This window comes from Phalacrocorax carbo, chromosome 14 (genome assembly GCF_963921805.1).
Source record: "Phalacrocorax carbo chromosome 14, bPhaCar2.1, whole genome shotgun sequence".
In the NCBI taxonomy this organism is placed as follows: domain Eukaryota; kingdom Metazoa; phylum Chordata; class Aves; order Suliformes; family Phalacrocoracidae; genus Phalacrocorax; species Phalacrocorax carbo.
The window spans coordinates 2,363,327-2,387,529 of NC_087526.1; the positions used below are offsets into that span (position 1 = coordinate 2,363,327).

The window sequence follows — 24,203 nt, forward strand, 5'->3', positions numbered from 1 at the left end:
TATCGGTTTACTTCAGAACACATTAGCTTTTTTCCCCCCTTTCACAACTGACCAGTAACCTGATCCCTGTCCTTCCATGTTGTGTTTATTTGATTTACATTTTTCTGCTTCCCTCCTCTTGCAAGATAACATTCCTGCAAGCGTGCGGGAGGACGCGGTCGCTGCTCTGACAAACAGGTGATGAACATTTGCCATTTCTGTTCTGGGTTAAAGGGGGAGGGGGGGCACAGAAAAACATACACTTCCCAGACCCAGGACACTTTCAAGTGACTTTGGAAACCGAGCCCAAAGCGCAGCCTCTTTGCGCAGCTCCCGCCGCGCTCAGTCGTGCCAGAACTTCCCAAACCATCCCGCGAGGGAAGCGCTGTCAGTGCCCCAGCTCCGATACAGGCAACTCTCGATAGCCAGCAACAAAACCAGGCCAAATTAAAATACACATAAGAGAAATTCCGAGCTCCTGCTTACCTAACGTGCCTTCCCTACTTGGCGTGCTGCGGGGATGCAGCTGGAGGAGGCTGGGGCTGCTGCTCTATCTGCTGCCGGTGCCAGCGAGGGGCTGCTCGGAGCAGGGCTTCAGCTGGTGCGTATCAATATCACACTATTGCCTTTAATGGGGCCACAATAATTTCCAGCAGCTGTGCCTTCACTGCAGCATTTTACCATGCTTAAGAGGAGTTTTGATTTTCAAACCTACTGTTCTGCGAGGCCTAATCCGGCGGTGATGGGCAGGCTGTCGCACGGACACCGAAGTCTGCCCCTCAGCAAGCAGGGTTTCCACCCGCACGTGGAAATTCAAAATTTGACAGTGGTGTTTTTGCGACAATGGAAGTATTGTATATGGGACAGAGTAAGACCTTCCCTGCAGTCTGTTTGTGTCAGGATATTGTTCAAAGTAAATCATCAGATTTTTGCTTCATTTTTGCCATTGTTACAGTATTTCCTGTATGACTTTTTTTTTTTTTTTCCTCAAAAGAAATTAGCTATTACTTCACACTGAAGGTTTTGAGAGGACTTTTTAAACAAAAATTAACACAACTGGAAATTGTTCTACAGTTTTAAGTCCCTGTGTTCAAACAAGACACCGTGAAGCCTCGCAGGAACACATGCGGCTGAAGACATTTAAAGCATGAACTACTGACATTAGACAAAGAGGAAGGTGACTTGTTCTGTGGAAGCAAATGCAAAAACTAAACCATCAGAAATTAAACGATGACTGGAATTGAAATGTAAGCCCCTCTCAGTTTATTCATCTGAAATGGTGTCACCGCAGATTAAATAGGAGAAAATTTTTGTACGGGACTTTCATAATATGACTGTTCTTCCAAAGTTAGAGGATATTATAGTTTTATAATAACGTAGTTTCTATTGACACAGCTTGGGAGAAGGCAGCTTGTTTCTGTGATTAAAAAGCAGGACATTCGGTACAGACTATATATAATAACTGGAAAGTACATGTGCATGCATACTTACAGGAAAAAAGAAGCATGCTTGTCTGAAGTGTACTGCAGAAGCTAGCTATTAATGTTGCAGAGAAGCAGACCTCTCTCCCAGGTCTCCTAGTAGCAGCTTTTGGTGCTGACAAAATCCTTGCCCAACAGATGCAACCATAGCTTTATCAAGGACTTCTGGTGACACTATAAACCATAAGAGTGAAAAAATGCTTCCTGCTGCAGACTTCCTGCTTCTGCTGCAGGAACAGCACAAACCAGTTTGTTTCAGACGTTATAGCTTTGTCAGGCTGCGTGGTGAATTAAAGCCTCTAACGCAGAAGTTTGGAACAATGGGTGAAGTGCCAGCGCTGTGTCCTCTGGTGTTGCATGTGCAGATTTAGATAAACGCCTTCAGCAAATGTTGGAAGGGAATAGTGAATGGGATCTTTTAATACAGTGGAAGAAAAGCTCCATAAGCTCTTCTGCTGGGCTAGAGACCAAAATGGTTTTAGACATTCGTCATCAAAGGTGGGTTTGCAAGAGAAATTAGGAACTCGGTGGAGTATTGCAAATGTGCGTGAAGCTGGATGGCTGCTTTAGGCACGCAATTATTTTAATTCAGGTATGTAAACCAGGTAATTGCACATGGAAAGAGCTAATTGGGCACATTTTCATTTCCCTTTACCTGTACAGACACTGAGGAGAAATCGGACGAGCCCACTGCGAATACGTGCCCTCTGCATTTTCTACCTGCACCAGCACCAAAGAGCTCGAAGGTTCTGTATCCTGCTACGGGTCCCCACACGCAACTGTCTTTGAAGTGACGAGGCCGTGTAGCTTCCAGCGCCCCCGGCCACGTCAGCCTGCTGCCCCCCCTTCACGCTGCCCCCCGGGAGCACAGCTTTGCCGCGCTCTTCCTCCATCCCAGGGCTCCGCTCTGACTTTTTTTTCAGGCTCGGTTTCTGTGCTGCCCCGCATTCTGTTACTTTTTAGACCTGTGCACAAAGGCAGCGAGAAGAAAGGAAAGGCAGGATGTGTCTTTCTGGGTTTGTCAAGAGGTTTGTTTTTTTTTTTTAGAAGTTGCAGTGAATATAGATAGGCGAGGGAAAGAGCGAGTGTGCATATGTACCACGAGATACAGGAATATCTCAATAGGCATTTTACTATACTCTCAGTTTCCCTACCCCTAGCAACATGCTGACAAATCAAGAACTGCCATCCTATATACAGTACTCCAGCTGTCAGCCTTAAGCAGTGCGTCTCCTTGCCAGAGTACAGCCTTTCCTTTGTTTCGGCTTTGCAAATAAAATCACAACTTGTAAAATATAGGGAAAAAGAATTCTTTTCTAAAGCAGGAAAGTCACTGATCCTTTTTAAAGGTTCATAACTGCATTAACTGCTTTGAACAAGAAGCCACATACTGAATGATAATGGATTTGTAGTAACGGTATGCCTTGTATTTAATATAATAATAACCAGTTACATAAAGTCAACAGACTCACTATACTCACCTACCACTTAATTTTATAAAGACTTTCATTGATTTAAATTATTCTTAGTAAGAAATATTGGTCATCTCTACAGCCTTTGTTTCCACTTGATCATATTTCAAGGGGGGAAAAAGATGACTGTTTAAAATTTTTGAAGCTCGCTCAGAGAGGGTCAAGCACTATGTTAATATCCTAAAATTTCACATCTTGTGTCTCTGAAACAGGAATAGGTCAAAGGTAATGTTAAGTTTTGTGGGGCTTTTAAAAGAATGCCTTGTGTAGGAGTGAGTGACTTACAGAGGCACAATCTGCATAGGTAGCACAAGCCGTAGTTAAAACTGTCCACTGTTTACTTAAAAGTCATAGATGGCCCCAGGAACAAGAGACCCACTGCTGGGTACTGGTACAAGTACTTTACGACTAGTGGTAGGCACCACTATACCCATTTTATAGATGGAGAAACTGAGGCTTAGGGAGGCACAGTATTTTCCCCTAGATACTCAAGGGTGAGACACAGCTGCTGAACCAAGTGTATAAAACCTTTAAGGAACACCACACAATAGCCATATGACATCTTCTAACGAACCAAACCCACGTACCTGTCAGTAATGAGCCAGAGGAGGGACAGGATGGGAAGATGCAATGCAGTGGGATTAGCTAGGGCTACTCTACGCTTAGATACTTGCAAGCACATCCTTTTTTATCACCAACAAGATGGAGAAAGAATATTTTAGCCTTTTCTTCTTTGTTCAAGAAAAATTCGAGGGCTGGATTTGCCCTTCATCTGGGTTTTCTACCTAAAAGGGCAGCACAATTACAATTTGTGCAGTAGCATCAGATGAATTTTCATGCATCCCAAATTCCCAGGATCTGTGTAGTGGATGTGCAGCTCTCCTACTGCCTTTCTCAGAAGTGCTGGATTTATTGAGCATGTGATGTACGGTTGATTCACATGTGCAATAAGTTTGATGCATCCTGGATATATCGGGTTTATTCTGCATGCCATTACACTGCACATGTGCACATATTTCTGGCCAGGAAATCCCCAACAGAAATGCATCAGCCCCAGATTAGCTCTTCATAGTCAAGGAAGGGCTGAGTGGATTAGGGAGCCGCTGGCTGTGAGGAATATATTGACTCATGGCTTTGGAGACAATACCCATCATCCCCAATGCAAATCCCAAGGGGAAATATGGGAAATTTCCATTAACGAGTCAGCTTCATTTCCCCCCCCCCCCGTTCATTGCTGTAGGTTTCTTAGGATTGAATCTACCCAAACCCCGTTTCACCCCACAATACTCAGGAAGGACCAGCCAGGCTCTGTTTTCCTGGAGAAAGGCTGCACAGCGTAACTGCGAGCACGGTTTGGGCCACTGCAGTCAGATGCAGAGGATCTTAATCCAAGGGTTTTTTTAAAAAAAAGGAAACAAAGGAATCCTAATGAGATGGAATATTAGAGACTCTCATCTGGGACTCTCATTGTTTGCAAGCCAAAGGTGATTAGGAAAAGTCTGTGATTTTAAAGAGAAAAAAAAAAATCCCTGAAACTGCTCCTTTAGTTTGCAGGAGCCACGTTATAAATAACACAACAGGATAAAATAGTGTGTAGTATTTCCAAAGTCTGCTGGAAGGATGGTGTCTTGAACTATTTGCTATTACAAGAGTAAAGCCAGTTTGCACATGAAATGAATCCCAATGAAATGAGTAAACTCAAGTATTATTAATATAATACCATGCAAAGCAATAAAAAACAGTAAGCGCTGCAAAAGTAGGAAATCACTAGGGAAAACGTCTGTTGCCCCAAGACTTAAGTTGGAATGAATTCCTAGAATCTTAAACGCTAATTTAAAATTGCTTCACTGCAGATTTATTTTGAATATCATATCTTGTCAATAGACAAAGGGTAAGCAACACTGAAGTGCTGTGTTAAAAGCAGTCATAGGAATCGAGGTCAGATGTCTCCCCAAGCTGAGAAGTACTCAGATGTACTGTGTTCCTCTGGTTCACTTGTAGAATTTTCTTCCCCTGTATCTTTTAATTTGCTAAACGATTTGAGAGAAACCGAACCACCTACGTTTAATTAGCTTTATAAATCAAAGGTGACAATTCTTTAGTAACCTGTATTATTTCCCAGCGTGGCAAGCTAGAAAAATGCCGACAAATTTATTTATTGACCTGTTGTGTTTTGCAAGGGCAGCCAATGTTATATTGATCCAGCTATCGAAAATACTGTAGCAGGGGCAATAACATTCAAGTGCCAGTGTCTCCACATAATCGCTGTTCCGTACTCTCCCTACCCGAGTGATATCCCCCATCTCTTACGAAAATGCAAATGCACCCATCCCCCAGAGCTGCCCTCCTCTTGCTTTCCGGGAGGATCCTTATTGTTAGAGATTAAACTGAGAAGAGAGCAGAGACCTTCAGGTTTACTTGGCGCGTAGGTTGCTTCTTTCATCGGATGTGATCGTTAGTAACTACTGTTGCAACCTTAATTATATCTTCAGTAACGGCTCCCCCACCCCCAGCACTTTCTGTAAACCTCCCGTTGTATCACCCAGGAATCCGATCCCGCAGTCCTTCCTGGGAAACCCTCTGTTGAAGTCAGTGGGGTTGACTTCTGATTTCCTTATGTCTCACTTCGGTAACGTGTGTATTTAAGGTGCAGGCTTTTCTTTCTGATGCTTTAAGGTATGCGCAGAAGTTGTCGGGAGATCGGGATTTCCATTTTCAGTTCGTGATAAAATGAAAAAATAAATGAAGACTTCAGTGTTTGACCTATTGGGATACCTCCATTGACAATCACTCACGAGTTAGGGTGACAAGGTCACGTTCCTTATTCTTTATTCATTTAACCGTTTTATAATTATAAGTAGCAATGGAAAGCAAGCAATCTTCACAGTTAATAACCTTCCCAGACCCCAGGGTACAGATCTGGAAAACGGAGGAAACAATGGGGAAAAGTTAAAAATTGTTTTCCATAATTTATTACCGTCAGGTAAAGAAAAAAAAAAAATGTATCTTTGGAAACGCACGGTCATTTACATTTCTAGCAAAATCCGTCCTGAGCTCAGCAGCCAGCTAAAAAGATACGGGAGACACTGAAAATAGGGCCTGGAATATTATCATCCCGTTGATGTTCTCTTTTTCCCATGTGCATTTTTATGCAAATATTGTTAGTTTCGCCACCTCCATTGATCCTTAATTCCCACTGAAACCTCTAAGAGCCGAAGGTCTTCATCATCACACAATGATTTTATATATTAAAACAGGACTGAGGACAGGAGGTTAGGCTGTCGTAATCGCTGCGCGCGGCTGGCCGGATCCCCCCGTGCACATTTTTGTGTTGCAATGACAAAGGCCACGAGTCAAGAAATCGCTTTCGCACAAGCTCAAATCCCGCCCTCCTCAAGACCACATTTAACTGCGTGACCAACTTTGAGCATTACCTTGTGCGTGGTGTTAACCGCACGCTTAAGCGTGGTCTCAAGTAGAGAAGCATTCCTGAATCCAAACCAATCGATCGAAATAGCTGCAGGTGAAAATTCTTCATACGTGCCTTCTGTGTACGTCATGAGATCCGCGTGGTCGTACAAGCACAGGCCTGTATCGCCGTTTATTTCAGGGAAATAAAAAGTATTTCGTTTTCTGCGCTATGCGGTTTAAAAGCTGCCTCTGGAAAAGCAGGATATTTTCCTGAGCGTTGGTTAGATATTTAATGCTCGGAAAGAAGACCCGCAATTAAAAAAAAAAAAAAAAGGCATTTCAAATAGATATAGAGTTTTTATATTTTAGACTGATATTTTTTCTAGAATGTTTCCTTCTCTGTTTCAGACTAGCATGTAAATTTTAAAAAGTAAAATGTTTGTATAACCTTGTGGTTTGAAAATAATCAAAGCGATGCGAGATACATGCTGGGTACCCAGATGGATAATATTTTGTTTTTCGTTGTGAACGTCTTTTGTCTTAAAGCTAGTGTGAAAATCTAGAAGAGGGCCCCACATGATTGATCACCACAAGCATCAGAAGGAAATGATTCACCACAACACTGTAACTGAAACTGCTTCAACACCTGATTGCAAACTTCACACTAGGGGACTAATTAACTGCTGTACCTGCGCCGAGATCGCTGGAACGCACAGGACACCGCATCTACTATCACTGCAGCTGTGGATACCCACTGCTCTGACTGATTATCGCTGGTGCAAAGGTACCTTGCCTTCGGAAGTGCATGGAGAAGCTAAAAATATCTGTTCTTTTAATGGTAAGAAGACATTAAATTATAATTCCATTAAGACATCGGTTAAAAAAAGAAGTGTAACAGGACCTCAATATATACCTAAAATGAAGCATATACATACTTTTTGTCCAGGATAGGCCTGCTTTCAACTTGAGGGTTTCCCTCCTTTTTCCATGAACTCCATTTCAGGTATAATATTAACATTTGTGAAACATTTTCAGAATTGCCAATGTTGGGAACATAAGGTTCGTGTTGCCTGAATTTAGATAGAAAACAGGACATAAAATATCATCCAGCTACCCATGCATTGTGCTCATAACTAAGCCAATGTCTCAGCAGATTTATCATCAGGAATACAAGTTTGCAGCCTGCGAACGGAGATAATGTATTCCTAGCAAAGCACTTGTACGGAGTGATTAGAAATAATGGCAGAATAGCTGGCGGTGGGGGCGGTTTAGGGAAAAAAAGAAGACAACAAATTCTATTAAATTATTTTTTTAGCCTGACAATAGCCATGTAGCTGCAAATTAATCTATTAAAATATAGGTTTTATAACCAGGGTCCAGAAATGTGTTGTTCTTTTTCACTACCTGAACGTCAGTCATTTTGACAAATAAAATATTTCTTCCCTTTCCCTTCGTCTCCTGCCTCCCCCACTCAATTTAAATCAAAAAATAGTTGTGAATAATGTTTTGAGCAAATAAAAAAAAAAAGTCCTACAATTTGGCAAGGGTGTAGAATGATTTGGCGATAGCAGAGAGTGATTTATCCATTGTTCTGTTTTCTAAATGCTTCTGATAGTTTGTCTTGATGAGGTGAAGAAATTGGTGAGCTCTTCAGGAAAGCAGCATAAAAGGCCATAAACGCAGCGTCGCAGTGACACCAGTTCGATGCTCCTAAGAATAACCGTGCCCAAGTCTCCATCGCATTCACCGGTCTCACCACGAGCAAAGTTCATGAAGCACCTGTAACAACAGGTACGTTTCTTGCTCATCAAATGTCATTTTCCCTTTAAAAGCCCGCTAATTCTGCGTATCCAGAGGGCTCCAATCACTCGCATTAGCGCGTCTCTGAGGGAGCGTTTAAGAAAATATATGTTTTTAACCGGCCCTATAAAGCAATCGTGTCTATAAACCCCATAGTCCCGATGCCTGCGCTGATTTTGCAAAAAAAGCCCGGCGTGTTTGCCCACGTGCGGCTGTGAGAGGCGGGACGGCGGGGCCTTCCCGTCGCTCCTCCCGCTCGCCCCTCGCGTGGCCGCGTTAAAGCCTAAGGGGGGGCGTAAGGCAGGGGGAGTGCCGGGGCGGGTCGCCCCGCGGCTGCAAGACGCGGCCGTGCCATCGCCGGTCATCTCGCAGCCTCGCTGAGAGAAATCACGTAGCGCATTGCGAATCGGCCCTAAACTGCCGACTTCGGAAGGGGTTTCCCGGTAGGCTGGCGCGCGCATGTTTTCAACGTAAATGAGAGGTTGAGGATTAAACCAAGGTTTGCTGTGGTTTTTGCCTTCTAAATTTGCAGCAGCCCTGAGCTCAGTAGCAAGCTGCTAATTTCATCCTTAGCGAATTCATTTTATGTGTGGAGACAGTTGGCAATTTCATCTATACGTGTTCCCAATATCCATCAGAAATATACCTCCTGTTGGCAGTGTTTCATCGAGAAAGACAAAGTGTGCATCTGAGGTAGGACTTCTCCAAATTTCTCTGGCAATCAGGCTCAAGATTTTGAGTCATGTTTTCCAGTTATCTGGAATCAGATACGGCATTATTGCTCGAGTTAACTCTAATCCTCTGGGAATCAAAGAAAGAAGAAAAAATACTAATTGTTAAAACATCACAACCCTAAGAAATAAAGTTATTCTTCCTCTAAAAATAGAGCAAGGAGGAAATGCCTTCTAAGACGCCCCGACCGCTCAAATGCAGCCAGAAGCTCAGCTTTGACCTGAAAGAGCAGCTCTGGAGAGAGCGATGGCATCACCTGGGTCACCTCGCTGAGATCCCCTCCTCACCGGGCGCGAACGCCGCGGCCACACCGAGGGCCTTCAGGTGGGGGCTCGAGCACCTGGAGCCACGAAGTTAATAGGCCAATTGCATCAATCGGTGACAATTTTCCATCAAAATTAATCTGGGTTGGATTCACACGCAGTTGTTTTTCACTAGTAGGCTCTGCTGCGCTTGTTACATAAATGTAATGACTCAGATTTAAAGGAGGAAAAAAAAAAAAGTGAAATCCAATAGCTTAGTAGTTAATAAAAATAAGAAAATCAGATACTTGTAAAAAGGTTTTACGAGAAGGTCACATGGTCATTTCTCAGAATGTTATTTTCCCTTATTATTCGGCTGAATAAAAACCACCCTGTTTTTAGTATCTGTGGAGCTACTGAAAAAAAATGAGTAAAGCTATTCACAAAGTTACTAAGTATTAACCTTCCTTATAATAAATTCCAAGTAATGAAAAAAAAACAATATACAGGTTCAAAGAAACAGACAAAAGGAGTACTCCCTGCTCTGGTTTGAGCCCTACAGAGATTACGGGGGTGAGGACACAGGTTAGACGTGGTGTCAGGGTGAAGAGCGAGTTTCAGTGCCTGTTTCACTGGGAGTTTTTAATGCTGTATTTTGAAGGTCCCCAAATCAGCGTATCTAATCTGGCTTCTGACAGAAGAGCAAGATGAAATAGGTTTTTTTAACGTGTGGATCTGAGAACAGTGAACCTCGTCGTACCTGGGAAGCAGAGCGAGTCAGTAGCGATCGGAGGAACAGGTCCGTAAAACAGAACAGTCGCGCTAAGCACGGGGTCCCTCCCGGGAGGGGGACGGGTGGCTGGCGAGGCAGAGCGCAGCACGCCCAGTGGGAGCCTGGGCAGCGCGGAGAGGAGCAGCAAGAGGGATATCGATACTGCATTAAAACAGTGCGGCTGACAGGCTGCACCCAAAGGGTGGTGGTGAGTAGCTCTTTCTCAGTGGCAGCCTGACACAAGCGGGGTCCCCCAGGGATCGCTATTGGGCCCAATGTTATTAACATCTTCATAAGTGATCTGGATAACGGCATCAAGTGTATCCTGGTGGAGTTTGCTGATGACACCAAGTTGAGTGGGGAAGCAGACACTCCAGCAGGGAGAGCTGCTCTGCAGGGAGATCTGGATAGGCTGGAAGAGCGGGCCAGCAAGACCCTTATGGAGGTCAACAAGGACAAGTGTAAGGTCACGCACCTGGGGAAACATAATCCAGGAGTGCGGCACAGACTGGGATCCACCTGGCTGGAGAGCAGCTCTGTGGGAAGGGACCTGGGGGTCCTGGTGGGGAGAAGCTCAACATGAGCGAACAGTGGCTGCTGTGGCCAAGAAGGCCAACAGGGTGCTGGGTTGCATCAAAAAGGGCATCGCCAGCAGAGATAAAGAAGTCACCATCCCGCTCTACTCAGCACTGGTCAGGCCACACCTGGAGTGCTCTGTGCAGTTCTGGTCCCCGCTGTACAAAAAGGACGTGGACAGGCTGGAAGGGGTCCAGAGAAGGGCCACCAAGATGATCAGAGGACTGGGAAGCTGCCGTACGAGGATAGGCTGGGAGAGCTGGGTTTGTCCAGCCTTGAGAAAAGGAGGCTCAGAGGGGATCTCATCCCCATGTACCAGTACTTAAGGGGTAGCTACAGAGAAGGTGGAGACCCCCTTTTTACATGGAGTCCCATGGAGAGGACAAGGGGGATGGACACAAGTTGCTCTTGGGGAGATTCCGACTGGACGCAAGGGGGACATTTTTCACAGTGAGGACAGTCACCGTTGGAATAATCTCCCCAGGGAAGGGGTTGGCTCGGCCACGTTGGGCACCTTCAAGAGTCATCTGGACAGGGTGCTGGGCCATCTTGTCTAGGCTGGGCTCTTCCCAGAAAGGCTGGACTAGATGATCCCTGAGGTCCCATCCCACCTGGCATTCTGTGAAAACTTTACAGTGCGTGAGGGGGGAGATTTGGCCTGCAGAACAGAGAGAGGCTGATGGAGAGAAAGTGGCACGTGTCTTTCCTTATCTCCGCCTTCCTCTGAAACCTCCCGCGATGCCACCAGCCGCCGCCCGGCTTCTTCCGCAGGTTTACCGCAGCACCCGACAGGCCTCCTGCGAGCACGATGCTCCGTCGTCAGACAGAAACACCTCTGGACTCTTGCTTTAGCCCATCAGATCGGTCTTCTCACCTGCGGTATGTTCCCCCCTGTGCCAGCCACGTTTAGCCCTCCCTAGGACACGTGATTTTATGTTAACTGGCAGGCGTCACCACAAAGAGCCTGTTCTCTCTTTGCACAGGCATTTTTCTTGACAAAGCAACACTTGACGCTTTGCAGATATTGGGCTAGCTCTTCAGCTCCGCGCTTGTTCTTTACACCCGGTCAAATTCTGAGCGAAGATTAAATTAAACGTGAGCTAACTTAATGAGTTTTTCAAAACTGTAAGGTGAATTTTTCATTGAGGGAAGCGCAGCCGCTTCTGGAGTCGAATGCAACAGCTCGTAAATAACATGCAAAAACTCAGTGCAAAAGCAGAGGAAATTTTAGGTGACTGCAATGTAATTTGTCAGTTGCGGACTAATGGAGATTGGGTTGTAACGTGCTTTTGCTTTTCTGTCTGTCTTTGAATGAACATCTTTGGTTTGCGTGCATCCTCTTGTCTAAAATCATTGTACGCTGTAATAGAGGATGACCACAGAAAAATGGAAAAGAGAAAATATGAGAAAAGAAACCACAGAAGGACACTACTGCAGAGCAAAACGTCGTTCCAAATATACTCAGGCAAAATGAAGAAAGATGGAACAAAATTGCAAAAAGAAGGTGGAGCAAATGGATAGAAAATTATTTGTGCTGCAGAGCTGATAGGTATGCCAGGGTCAATCACGGTTTTTTGTGATTTATGAAGAAGCGAATAAAGAATTATTTTATCCGTCCATTTCTCATACGCTTATTTTATAGATACTGCATTTAACTATGATTACTGGGACTGCAACACCCAACATTTCCCAAATCAGAAGAAAAGCATTTCCAGAAAGGACAGGAGGAATTAGTATTCCCTATTTCTTTTTGATCAAACTATCAAGCATCAGAGGTAATTTACCCCAAGTGAGAAAATAAATCAGCGGCATAGTTAGAAATCATTTCCCTGCTGGTGAGATTTCTATAGTAGCCTATACACATACTGTCCAGTTATGTTTCCCAGTTCTGACTATGCGTGCTTCTTAGTCACAGCATTAATAACACAGATTAATACTCTATGCATGTGTATGACCTCCACCCAAGACTTTCAGAGCACATTTTTAAGGATTCATTTATTAAGGATTTCAAGTCAACTTCATATATGCAGAAAGCAAAGATGCAAAGAACTGATAAAATTGAGTCATATGGAAATTCAGTGGCTGAGCTAGCAAGGAGCCAGGTCTCCTAACTCGCAGCGCAGATTTTCCTGTATAAAATTTAAAATATTTTGTACAGGATTTTTTTAATATTTTCAGTGCAGAACTGTTTGTACATAGAGATCTATGCTATAAATAGCGATTCAAAGACAACAGAAGCGACGTTTTGCGTCGTGTGTCAACGCCAGCAATGTCACTAAGCTTTACAATATTGGGGTTTATTTAAGATTCAGTTCTGGGAGGCAGAAATGTTCTCATGTGTTTCCATGAGAACTGTAAGTACTTTCTCGAAGTTATGTCTTTATTTCTTTTAGTCTTTCTGAATGAAAACAAAAGCTTGAAAACATGAGCTGGGAATACATAAAGTCTCCAAAATCACAAACCAATAATATGGAGCCAATATTTTTAAAACCTAAGGCTTTGGAAAGTCAGTTCTACTAGTTTATTTCTTCGTTTCTATTTATTTGTTTGGCAACACAGTCTTGGTGGTATTATACCCGTAATGCAGACAGGCAGTAACATTTTAAGATCTTCCCGCTTGGGTTTTGTCAGTTACAGAGTCGGCAGGTGTAGATTTTAACCGAGGAGAAACTCGGCTCCTTGAAACTCGTGTTTTCAGAAGATTAGGCTGGGTAATCAAAGACAGAGCCCTTTCTTCAGACTTTGCAGACATACAATTGCAAAGGGCTTTGATTTCAGGTATCAAGGTGTTGTAGATCTCTATTTTCCCTCTCCAAATATAACTATCCACTGGAAAACTGAAGGCAACAAAATAGTTTATATAGATGAGTTTGCAGCGCATCTGTTCTTTTTTGATCTAAATAAACCAGCGAGAATCTCACTTGGTATCTTGACATAACTCACTTCATCTTTGTATACGTAGTGAGATCCTTCCTCTTATAAACAAACCTCTTCCTGTCTCCTTCATTTTCTAGTGATATCATCTACAGATCAGCATATTTGTATTGCATTAGAATTTTCTTTTCCTCCTCTGCAATATGCTCAGCTGACTTCAAACTGAAATGAACTAAAACGCTTCTAGGTGACACATTAGCAGCAGCTGAGGCTGGTTTAGATTATCCATAATAACAATTTTCGTAGACATATATAGAGATGAGTGCATATGGGTGCGGTTGTGGATGTATTCTGCAATCTGATTAAAATCAGAATTTAGTAAAAATCTGATTTTGGTAAAATCGTGTTCGATGAAGGCCTATGAGTCAACTGTAAAATTACAGTTGACTTGAGGCAGGTTTGGAGTCCATCCGCATTATTCAAGGAATGAAAAACCTCACTAGCAAGGCCAAACCGAAGAGCTACTGCCCGCCTTAAATGCGAGGGTGAACACACACAAGAAGTCACACAATTAAGCACGAGTTTAGTTAAGCATCATCCAGAGTCCTCATGAGAGCAAGGGGAGATAAAAAATGATCATGATAGGTATACTTGAGGAGACATAAAGCAGCGTGTAGTCCCGCGGGCCGCCTGGAAGAGGCTTGCAAGGGAAGCTGTGAGGTGGCTGCACGTGGCCTGGCGCCTGTGGGTGCAGGGGGGGACGCGCTGCTCTCGGGTGAGGCTCTGCTGCTGTGTAAGTTGCCTGAAGGGCTGCTCCTGCCCCTCCACCTCATCCCACTCCTGGCTGCCCGGAGCAGCCTGGCCCTCTTATTCCTGTCCAGGGCAACGAGAACCTTCTCCTTCCTATTCCGTGCATTTCCATAGCCATAAGATGAAGCCCTGGTCTGTAGGGTCTTCCAGACTCTGATACAGGGGTACCCTGACTCACAGACCATTACAGGAATTGCAGCCAGAGCTCAGCACTACCCACAGCCTTTCCCACAGGCTTCTCTGCTCGCACAGTTCTCAGTGCCCATACTCACCCCAAAAAGGACAGCCAGAAGAACCACCATAGCCCCTTTTGTTGGGCAGGAAAGAGGCAAAGACCTCACCTTCCCTCAGATCCCTGTTACAGGTTACTTTCACTCCTCTTATGCAGCAGAGCTCCTCTCTTATAGGGAGGTTTCAGTCCACTGTAATTAGATTCCACGGATTTAATCCCCTGGGAATGTAGCAATTACCATATACCTGACAAGTGCTAAATGCTGCATTCCAAGGGGATTATCACCTCCGGCTGAACAGAGAGAAAAGGGGAGGGGAAGAGAAATTTCTGCTTCCCCATGGGGTGGGGATATGATGAAAACAGCCTGATTTGCTGCAGCTGCTGGCTCTCTGTAGGACAGGAGGGGAGAGCAGGGCATCCAGGAGGAGGCATTCCTGAGAAGGACCAGACAAAATGTTTTATCTGTAATAAAAAGAATATGGATAAATGCTGCCCATGTGGGTCAGCCTTCTCGGTTCTTGTGGTGCTCGCTCCAGCTGGCGTGTGTTTATAGAGGGATTTTTATTAATACTGTTGCTACACAGAGCAAATACACTGCAGAATAAGTGGGATTAAGACAATTGGTTTAATAGACTTCAGAAATAAGTGAGATTAAATCAAAATCATATGCACAAAATATAGAACTGGCAAAGAAGAGGAATTTATGTAGCGTTTTTGCACCCTCTGATACATAATTTATTGCAGCTTGTTAAAAAGCACAGAGTTGGTATAAAGCTCCTTCTATTCTTTTGCATTATCTTGTCTCAGTTATTCACGGGATTCACAGCGATGTTGTGAGGGCATCACTCACTGTTGATAAACTGCTTGGCATCGTCAGATAGAAAGGTATAATTTAACAGCGTCATAATAGCACTTATATATACTGAGATTCACTCTGGCTGGTCCTGAAGTGTTTCGCAGGCTTAGCAAAACTGGAATTAAGGGACAGCTTCTGTGCTGGTCTAAAAAAACGCTCCTCCTGGTGACTTTATACCAGGCCAGATCCAACTGGAGGTAAAGGTCGTCGAAGTAAAATATTTGATTGTGATATGAACCCCCCGCCGTTGCAAAAACTGTTGCTGGGACTCTGACGAGCAGACTGGGCTGAGCTCAGCTTTCCGTTTCGTGGCAGCGACAACGCTCTGACCCCAAAAGCTGGCTGCTCGCTGCCGCTGGGGAGGGAGCCGGCCGCCGCGCCGCTCACGCTTCCTGCCCCACCTCGGGCCGGGGCCGTAGCACGGAGGAGCCGTCTGCCATGTCGCCGCGCCGCGTATGGCGGCGAACCCCTCCCGAGATGGGCAGAGCTTGGCTGGGCGGCGCCAGACTCCTCTTCTCCCACAGGGGGAAAAGTACTGCTGTATTTAAATAAATAATACAGGTAATGTATAAGTAATGTGGAGAAGCAAGAACAAAGACAGAGAAATGAACCCAAAACCATTCTAACCATGGTAAGAGTCGATCAGGTCAGAGGGAGAGCGGTTGCTGGAGTCCCAACACAGACTGAAGAGGAGCGCCTTCGTGCCTGTGAACCCATACTTGCGCTAAATCAATTTATGACGCTGTAGTTCAGTCCTACACTTCTAGTGAGGTTTTACCTGTTTTACTACGCGAAGTGAAACTCATTAACCTAGTTGTATTAAATCCGTGCTAGTATTAAAATTTACGCACACCCCTGCGAGCGCACACCTCCGACGGGGAGGCAGGGCAGCCGCTGACGCCGGCACCAACGCGCCGGTTTGCCCGGGTTTGCAGCGGCATGGGTGAGAATCGAGGAGGGATGCGGTCCTCGCCCACCTGCCGCGCTCGCAGGAGCCCTGCCGCAGGGACAGCGGTATTGGGAAGACTGGGACGTGCTGCTGTAAAGTTTTTAAGGCTATATGGGAGAAAACCCAGCTCTGCACGTACAGGCGCATGCATGCCAAGAGCGTACGTGGATGCTGAAATGGCATTTTGAAAATTTCAGGATAATAAGCCAAGCTTTTTTGCTGGCCTTTCGTGAAGGCCAAGGTCACATATATATCCATTTAATGCAGGCTACGTCATACAGGGTTTGTCATGTGACACCATCTGGGTTCTTCATCACATACAAATCCGTTGTTTGAAATAAATCAAGTGCAGGGTGTGGTGTTTCTGCATTTCCTAACTCATTAGCAAGAGTTTTAAGATCACTCCTGTCTTTCAATAGCATGGTAAACCTGTTTAAACAATCAAAAAGAAAATAATTATATTAGTTGGCTAACAATAACAGGTCACTTGGATTCCTTGAAAAGCTCACTAGCACAAATCCCTTGATAGCAACAGCAGCGTATGTTTCTAGTTCTCGTAGCTCTTCCGAAAATTGGATTCAGAGGTGCTAATGCAATTTCTGTTAATGTTCCCGGTGATGTCTCCCTGTTCCATATGCTCTGGGACACAACCTGCTAATGCTTCTCTAGCCGTCAGAGCCTTACCAAGTCACGCCGCTTAGGACCGATACGATACCAGCATCGGTAAGGCAGGTGCCGAGGACGACAGGAAGGAATGGGGTGCAAAACAAGGAAGATAGCCTGTAGGACTGCGCCTGTGTCAAAGGGAAGGCGCACCGACGCCGCCCCACCCCAGGAGGGACTGGGGTGTGAATGTCTTGTCCTTTCCACTGGCAGTGTTCTTCCTCCCCTCTTTCAGCACCCAGGAATAGCAAGCCAAATCATTCGTGGCTCTCCCCTTGTCTCCTCAATCCGGTTCCACCCTTATTTGCAAGAAAAGCAGCCTGGCCTTGGCCGAACTGTGGTCCTTTATTCCTGGAGCAACACATTTCAGGGTAGCACACGCTGCTGACCGGCTTTGAGGCAATTTTGGTTCTTTTGGACTTTCACAGTTATCCCAGAATACAAGACTGAGGGTTACCCGAGAGGGCACCGTCCCTGTCCCCCATCGCCTCCCAGCAGGGCACGTCAGCGCCTTCTGCGCTTTTAGAACCTCAGCCGTGTCTGTAACTGCGTGTGAAATCTTGTCCCTGTTGAAATCAGCCTTGAACCTTCCACTGACTTCAATAAAGCGAGGATTCACTTCTTGGCTAAGGGAAAATAATTTTAATAAAAAAAGGTACGAAGAGCCTTTTGGCAAGTTAGTCTTTCCAGTGGTTCTGGGCTGCCATTAAACTGTCGCAGCCAAACCCAACCAGCCAATGGCACCAAGTTAAAAACCTGTTCTCGTCTTTGCAGGCTGTGACAGGGCTTTGTCTTCAGATGGGGGGAAGAAACTATACGGTCTGCAAGTGAATAAGACACATGAATGTGATCAGGATGACACATTAGAACAAAATATACACTGAGGTCAAAGCAACATAAAAATGAAAGCATTCTGTGTTCCTCATTTGCTTGACTCATTGAATATATGGGTATGTACGTGCCTGAACCAGGCTTGGCTTATTTGCCTTACGTACTACGAAGTTGCTTGTAATTACCTATACTGTTCCAATCGGCACCTGTTCTGCAGTAATTCTGAATTAATGTATTAGCCAAAACCTCAAAAGGATGAACAAGAATGTTAGCTGAAAACTAGTTGCTTCTAATTGTCATGAAAACAAATGTCAAAAGAACATGTGTTTTTACTTAGCTAACTCTGCTTACTAGGTTTGAAGCTGGGTTGTGTTAGTTTCTACCATTTAAATTAAATGTTTTGTCTCTAACATACTTGATGTGGCTTTAAGAAGCTGTGCTTCCCCCCCCATCCCCCTTATGAATCTTAATGTTTGGCTGGATTTGTTTGTAACATCAGACAAAAGCCTGGCAAGCTGCGCCGGAGTGACACAGATTTTATGTTGAAACAAAGCAAAGGCAAAAAAAAAAAATCAATTAGGGGTCATTAAAACCCAAACTTTTCAATGAAAGAAATACTGTAATGGAATAGTAATACTTTGGGGTTTAGGAGTTCTTTTAATTCCTGAAAGAGCTATTTTGCACTGCCCCTCCTCCACTTCATCTCTGTGAATCTGCTGTGTTGCAGAATGAGTCAGCTCTGGAATATCCAAACTCCACAGCTGTGCATTAGCATTTGGGAAGAGTATCACTGGGAGTTCATATTTTACATGTGGAAGCAGTGACGCTCTTTTTCAAGCTACGGAGAAAGAATGGTTCAGAACATAACACAGGGAGATACGGCACTTGCCCTTCAGCAGCGCTAAAGCAACTTTCTAATGGGAGTTTTTTGCAGATTTCCTTCCTGGGGCAACAATATGGGCCATCACGGAGATGGAACAGGCATAGCAGGGGCTGTTAAAAGATTTTCTGTACAGCACAATTTAGTGTTTGATGTCTTAAAAAGTGGATGTCTGCTTTGTTTTTTTTTCTTTTTCTCCCCTATTACTCGTTTCTCGAGGCTATCTCATTACTAAAGGAACACTGCATCTTTGTTTCCTAAGGAATGGAAGATCGACTGCAGTCCTTTCCATAACAAATGTATTATTAGAAAAGAAAAATAAATCCTGCTAATCACAGCACTTCACTGGAGCTTGGCAATGGAGTTAGAGGATACCTTAAATTGGCAGTTCCCAAAGATGAGCTTGTGACTCAGCTGGGTTCACGACCTGGAAGTGCAGGAGGAAATGGGCACACAAGCCTGGAACAGGAATCGCAGGCTGAAAGCTTGGAAACTACTGTTTTGCGTAAAAACCACAGTAGCGACAATTACACTTTGTATTTCGAGGAGGATTCGGTCGCCGGCACGGACCCGGGAGCCCTCGGCACAAGGGCACGGGGCTGCTGGAGCGGGGCCAGAGGGGGCACAGGAATGCTCCGGGGGCTGGAGCCCCCCTGCTGCGAGGCCGGGCTGGGAGAGCTGGGGTTGTGCAGCTGGAGAAGGGGAGGCTGCGGGGAGACCTTATTGTGGCCTTTCGGTGCTTAAAGGGGGGCTGTGGGAAGGGTGGGGACGACCTCTTTAGCAAGGCCTGTTGTGACAGGACAAGGGGGGATGGTTTTGAACTAAAGAAAGGGAGATTTAGGCTGGATATAAGAAAAATTTTTTTACAATGAGGGTGATGAAACCCTGGCCCAGGTTGCCCACAGAGGTGGTCGATGCCCCATCCCTGGAGACATTCAAGGCCAGGCTGGACGGGGCTCTGAGCAACCTGATCTAGTGGCAGATGTCCCTGCTCGCTGCAGGGGGTTGGACTGGGTGGGCTCTAAAGGCCCCTCCCAGCCCAAACCGTTCTGTGATTCTATGAATGGGAGCAAGACCGTGAACAGGGCTGGATCTTTGAGAAAGGAGCGGGACGCGGGAGCGACCAGGGGCGCCTGGAGGCCCGTTCCGTGGTGGTGGTGGGACCGGGCTCTCCCCGGGCTGAGCCACCGCTGGGTCGGGCTCCGGTGCACCCTGCCCGGAGCACCCTTGGGACCCACATCCTCTGCTGCCCGGGGCAGGGCGGTGAGGAGGACGTGTCTCCCAGGCACGTGAGCCGCGGCGACTGGGGGCAAGGAAGGCTGGAATGATGTTCAAATGTCCAGCTCACGTCTGGGCTGCCTCTGTCCCTGCTCACAGAAGGACATTTTGGAAATTTAGGCTCACAAAGGTGGCTCCATGTATGCAAGCTGTGTTGTGCCCACAGAAACACAAGTCCTCTTTTTATGTGCTGATGGGATGTGCTTTTTTATGGCTTTCAAAGTAGATCGCCATGTTGGCGTCAAATTACGCTGCACTTAATGGGAGAATGTTGGTTTACACCATTGGAGAATACGGCAAATTCACTTTTTAAGTATGAATCATTAAGGTCTCCAAATATATTAAAATATTCTGCACCCAGTTTGCGTTTGGGAGCGAAGAACCTGCTTCCCCCTTGGCTCTGAGCTGCCCGAGTGCTCACGGCAAACACGCATTTTCATTTCAGTTTGCTCATTAGACATATTTGTGCAAAAGCCCCTCCAGGTGACCTGCAGGAAGGTAGGGAAGATCACGCTTTGAACATGAGGGGACAGAACCACTTCAATACAAGCTACAGTCCTTACGTTGGGGAATAATTTTCTTACAGACTGCCCTATACCTCCTTCCTTTACGGGCTGCCACCGGCCTGTCCGGCACAGTAGTTCTGCATCGGAGGTTTTAGTTCAGCAGGAATTTCATACCTTTAATTTGAACCATGTTAAGTGTTCATTAGTGTAGCGCAAACCTGAATACAAAACACCTCGTTTACTGGATAACCACACTGTAAACATGTTTTGCCTGGGTTGTGATGGATGATAAGATCTATTCACAGCATTATTTACAACAGGATGCCCAGTGAGTAATCCTCGCACTGAAACCTGTAACGTCGTGCGCACAGCCAAGGTAAGTCAATTCTTCAGCTAATATATTTGACATATGTCATTTTTAAAGAATGGCAAGTGGAAAGGGAAGACTTGATGTCTGAGGACGCAGAAAAGCTGCCTTCTATTAAATTACACAGGTGAGAACAGCAATTTTCTGTACACCTTAGATGGCATGAGTAATACTGCAAATGTCAGTTGGATTTATTGAGATCTGCAGAGAATATATTTGTCTTACAAAGGGAAGGAGATTTCACTTACACATCTAATTTTTCATGAGGGTTTAGAAGCCATTTTAAAAGTGGAACAAGAATCTCTGTAGTCTCTTTCCAGTCTCTTCTTTTTACACTCCTCCTCCCTCCTTGAATCTGGCACTTCTCCCAAAATGTACACCGTGTTTAAGAGAGGGAAAACACTAACCCTGTATAATTTGAATAAATGAGCCCTATATATATTGCCACTTTTAGTTCAAATTATGCAAAAATCCAAGATAAATGAGGCTGGGCATAAAAGCCCCTTAGTGTGTAATTATAAATACTAAAATGGTGTATTTTTCCAAAACAAGAACTTTTTTTTATTTAATTTGCATACTCTGTCGACTTTTGACCTGCAATAAAAATGTAACACAAGTTGGTAAGTGACTGAGTCAGAACAGGACCTTCTGTTTGCATCATTCCTCCTGCCTTCTGGAGTTTCAGTCTTTAGCAATTTGCTTAGATTTATAGTCATCTACTGAGCAGCTACAGTGTGTAACCAAAAGCTCTTGTCTCTTAAACATGGAAACTGTTAGATTAAAATTCCTGAGCTTCAGGATATACAGAAATTCCATGGGTCAAATTATAGATAATAAGTACGAATCAAACCCTGAGATCCTTTTGGCTCGAATGTGTTTTTCAAGCACAGCTGTAATAAACACGCAGGGTGCCTCCTGCAGCTCTCGGCTCCCAGATGTGTGCAGTGTCTGTCTGGGTCTGGGGACGAAGCTCGCTGGCAGCTCTGATGAGCAGCGTGAGGAAAAGGAAAACAATAACGGGATAAAATAGGACTAAAGTTTTTGTTTAGCCTTTATTCAAGCTAATTTCTATTCCCTTCTATTTCTGCTTCTGTTCTACATTCTGAGCTATATGGATTATCGTTAGAGAAGTGGGATCCAGAGATTTCAGTGTTCCGGGCAGTTGATTGGAACACAGACTTTTCCAGTTATTGATCTGCACAGACAGAAATGCTAAAACCTGTATGTTTTCAAAGCATCATACAACTGTTCATAACTTTTATAGGCATCAAGTTAAAAAATACTTTGAAGATCAAACCCCACTTCTTTTTGCCTGGCTTGTGTTTGTTAAAAACCACTGGAACTGTCGGTCTGGTGTTTACAGCAGAGTCCCTTCACTTCACTGCACACTCTGAGCCTGAAGATGAGCAAGGAGGACTAAGCCTGGACTGGCAGATCCAGCCACCGCTCCCAGCCACGTGCCTGTCCAGCCACACAAGAATCTCGGCACCTGCTAATTCCTGAGCCACCCCGGTGTTCGGAAGGATGTTTTAAGGAAAATCATGTTTTCTAATGAATGCAGTGCAGTAAATTCAGCAATCGGAGCAGGCAGGAGGTGGTAAGGGCTGACCAGACCTGGAGGCAACTGTGTTCTATCTCTTCATATCAAGGAGAAACAGCGGCAGTGTTGGGAACGGAGCTATTGCAGAACCGGCTCCCGTCTCACTGCGCTGTAATCGTGGAGCTAATTTCAACACATTTACCCAACTCCTGACACATTCACCCATCTTAACACCAAAATATGAAGGCTACAGGTAACACAAAAATTAAACAGCCAGTTGTCCTTACATTTCTCCAGTCTCTCTCCTTTGTTTCAGTAAGCCCTTAGTCATGCAAACAGCGCTGGCTATTGACCTCGGTGGGACCTTTCCAGCAGTAAAAGTCCCCATGAGCCCAGAGGTAGCAATACTGGACCTGCTTCCAGTTCACGTTTAAAAAGAAAAAAAAAAAAAATCTCATTCAGCGAGACCCTGGGAACCACAGAAATGAAAGGTGGAAGGGGAAATGGTGCTACAACAGTAGCTGATCACTGCTTAGTCCATTTTCATTCCAGCCAGTGAGTCAATGCTGTTTCAGTCCTAAGAAGACCGCTTTGCTTGCCCAGGCTGAGTTTAGCTTTTGGGCCACTGGACTGTCCCAGCAGACCTGCCCCAAGGACTCTGCCTTCGAGCAGCCTCGTGGCCATCGCTGCTCCTGGGGCCAGAACTGTAGAAACATAGAATGTCCCGAGCTGGGAGGGACCCACGAGGACCATCGAGCCCAGCTCCCGTCCCCGCACAGGACACCCCAAATTCACACCGTGTCTCTGAGGGCCGTGTCCAAGGGCTTCTGGAACATCGCCAGGCTGGTGCCGCGATGCCTCCCTGGGGAGCCTGTGCCAGGGCCCCACCACCCTCTGGGGGAAGGACCTTTCCCTAATGCCCAGCCTCACCCGCCCCCGGCACAAATCCTGTCGTGGGGCTACAACCTGGACAAGCCCCCACGACTCCACCTCTGCTGTGTCCGTCCCCTCTGAAAAGGAGGGACGAAGCGTGGCACAACGCGGGGAGTCAGCGGAGCTCCGCGGCCAGGCGTCCGCCAGCTTCCCTCTCCCCGTGCAGATAAAACGCAGGAAGACGCGAGCGGAGCGGAAGCCGGCACTCAGTGCATTCCCTCTGCCGCAAGATCCGATTCCTCGGTAAGGCAAGCTTAGTGTGGAGCAACCCTTGAAGTTATTGGACTAATCATATTTCTGGTTCATTTCCACAATTACAGAAGAGGTCAAGTGGATCCTTCATTTTAATGAGTTGACTAAAATCTGGCAGCACGTTGTTGTGAGGCAGATAATTTGTAAAAGCAGTGTGTGTTTTAGATCACATCTTCATTCCGTGTTGAATGGTAATAAACGAGTACCTTTCTGTGGAAACGCTGCCTCTTAAAATGTCTGTTAAATTAACGTCTATTATTGTACATTGTGGTTGTTGTCTGCTCCGCCTGTACACTGGTTTCATTCTCTGTATTCTAATTTTAACTGATTATAACTGAGTGGGAAAGTGCAAGACCTCTAGTTGAAATTCAAAAGAAAATAAATGGATTTTTTATGGCCTGAAGAATCTATTCATTACTAAATCATTTATCTTTGCAGAAGGAGCGCCTATATTCAATATGCCTTCCTATTTCCCTAATTTTATTTCTCTGTAAATAGCTCTGTGCTTGCAAATAAATCTCTATTGAGCTTCTGCTGATAGGCTTTGCTTCTGAAAGTCTGAACAAGGGTGTAATTAACAATATTAAACACATATCAAAGGTTGTATATAAAGGTTGGACATTGCTGTGTCTTCCCAAAAAATGAAACTTGGATGAAAATGTAAAACAACAGGGAGCACTCCTGGGATTATCAGAGGCGTATTGCACCGAGGGGAAGCAGAGCAGAGATACTCATGACCTTTAAACAGACTCGCTCGTGCTTTTTGG

The 24,203-nt window shown here is 45.2% G+C and overlaps 2 long non-coding RNA genes across 7 annotated transcripts; both read left to right on the plus strand.

Annotated features, from left to right (window-relative positions):
- The first annotated feature begins 123 nt into the window (after positions 1-123).
- On the plus strand, positions 124-12,082 carry LOC135315691 (uncharacterized). Of its 6 annotated transcripts, none has more exons than XR_010375183.1 (5): positions 124-177; positions 2,124-2,206; positions 6,890-7,127; positions 7,959-8,134; positions 9,030-12,082. It is a non-coding gene; the product is annotated as an uncharacterized LOC135315691 (long non-coding RNA). The 6 variants fall into 6 exon arrangements; XR_010375181.1 differs by adding an exon at positions 1,054-1,226 and having other exon boundaries at positions 126-177; positions 2,124-7,127; XR_010375182.1 differs by having other exon boundaries at positions 2,124-7,181.
- Positions 12,083-19,304: 7,222 nt separating this feature from the next.
- LOC135315692 (uncharacterized) lies at positions 19,305-23,974 on the plus strand. The gene is made up of 2 exons (XR_010375185.1): positions 19,305-20,720; positions 21,838-23,974. It is a non-coding gene; the product is annotated as an uncharacterized LOC135315692 (long non-coding RNA).
- The last annotated feature ends 229 nt before the right edge of the window (positions 23,975-24,203 follow it).